Here is a 2,566-nt window from a genome sequence, read left to right on the forward strand (position 1 = left end):
CCTTTTGGGTAAAATGTAATAACCCTTGATGTATATCAAATAATTAATAAAACTTAAAAAAGATAAAAGCACAAAGATTACAAAAAATTTAGAAGTGGTTGCATCTGTAGGATTTGACTTTGATGCCCAAAAGACATGATGTTGAAAAAACTTATAACCAATCAACCGGTATAATAACAGTGGTGTCCAACTAGGTGGGTTTTAATCAAAAGTCATTGGGGGGTTTTGATTGGTCAAAGCCTTCCCGTTATCATGTCTTTTTGTCATCATAATCTTTTGACATTACAGATTTTTTCCAATTTTATTCTAAAAATTAATACTTGTAAAAAATGCTTATTATCACTTGTTTAGATGTTACAACTTCATATGATAATGACACACACATAGACATGGTCCACGTCAGCAGCCCTCCTCTTCTCCCATTCCCCTTCTCACTCTCTCCTTTCTCCCTTACCCCATCCCCATTCTCTCATTGAGTCTCTCCCTTGATTCCTCTCTCCCTTCCAAGCCTTCTCAATAGGTCACATGGCAAGAGAGTTCTCAAGGCAAGCAAGAAAGAAAGATTTGCTTTTTTAATGTCTAGCCAAGTTGCACTATTACCCCCCACTTTCTCCTAAATAATCTCTAATTCCTATTTATCTCCTAAGTTACCTCTAATTTGGTAGAGACTTTCTCTTCTAAATTATCCAAATTTCCTATTTATCCACTCCCCACTTTTCATCTATATCTATCTAAAGAAACTTTCAATTAAAAATTTAGATAATTATTTAAATATTATAATGAAATTATGTAATAACTTTAAAATGTTTATTAAAAATATAAAAATTAATTATAATATATTTAATAATATTCATATTATAAATAATTTTATATTTTTATTAAATTCATAAAAATTATGTAATAACAATATAAATTATGATTTTACATATTGTTCAATTTAATAACTAAATAGTATTTAAAAATTGAATAAAAATATTTAAATGATTAAAATAATAAAATTTTAAATTTAAATTATTTAAATCTTTCAATAACTAAATACTTTAAATAACAAAATATTAAAACATCTAAATAACTATATAAAAATGTTCAATATTATGTAACAACTTTAACATAAATTAAATTTAAATAACAAAAAATTTAAATATTTTACATATTATTTAAATATTTAGATAACTAAATATTTTGAATAATGAAATATTCAACATAACTAAATTTTAAATAGTTAAAAACATTCATAAAAGTATAAAAGTAATTATAATAGATTTCATAATATTATAATTAATAATATTTTCATATTTTACAAAGTTAATATCAAAATTATGTAATAATGATATAAATCATATTTTTATGGATTATTAAATTCAAAAAATAATAAATATTTTAAAATTTTAAATTACTAAATAGTATTGTAAATAAATAAATAAATGTAAATAAATTAATAACTAAATAATATTTTAAATATTATTTGAAAAAAAATAGATTAAATAATATAATTATGTAATAACTTTAAAAAATTTGTCAAAAAAATTATAATATATTTAAAAATAAGAATATAACATAAAAATAATTTATAAGTATTGAAGGTTCCAAATAACAAAAACATGTAATAACATTATAAAAGAAATATTTTTAATAGATATAAGAGACAAAATAATAATTACAATCATTAATGTACTAATAATAAAAACATTATTTCACTTATATCAATTAATAATTCTATAAAATAAATTTCAGAAAAATGAATATTTATCAATAATTATTTTAAATTTTTATCAATATTATATTTATATATACTAAATTTAATATGTATCATAGTTTTAGTAATCATTTATTGTATTTTTGTGAAAAATATATTATCAATAATTATGTATAAATCTATTTTTGTTTTGTTATTCAACAGAAAATTTTCAATGATTATTGGAGATTGAAGTATTTTTGTTATGCTTTATTGATTAATATTTATTAGAGATTAAACTATTATTTGATATTACACTATTTATTGACTAGTTTAATATATTTTAAGTATTTATTGTATTTTTATTAGTTACTTATTTTATTTTTATAATTATGTATTTTAGCTATAAATTTTCAATAATTATTGTAGATTAAACTATTGTTATTTATTAGAGATTAGACTATTAATTTAGCTAAAATTAGGAGTGTTAATTGGTCGGTTCAATCTAGTTGCATGTTGTTTGGCCAACCAAACCGAGCATTAGTGAAAGCCGACCAACTCATGTTGTATTGGTTTAAAAGATTTAAACTCTATAATGAAATTTAAATTGAAAAATTACAATGGTATGATAAAAAATAAATTAATAAAACTTAAAGTTGCAATATATAATATTTAATTTAGTCTAAGAAATATGGGAATTCTCCCACTTTTTTGTCTTAGAAAAATTATATTTAAAATATAATATATTATATTATATATAATATTATATATATATATATATATATATATAGATAGATAGATAGATAGATAGATTAATGGATAGATGGTCGGCTTGATTCGATTTTGGTCAGTTTACAAATGGCCAAATTGAAATTGACCCTGACTTGGTTG

Source organism: Nelumbo lutea, chromosome 2, assembly GCF_056320005.1.
Source record: "Nelumbo lutea isolate HS-2025 chromosome 2, American lotus-T2T, whole genome shotgun sequence".
Classification (NCBI taxonomy): Eukaryota; Viridiplantae; Streptophyta; class Magnoliopsida; order Proteales; family Nelumbonaceae; genus Nelumbo; species Nelumbo lutea.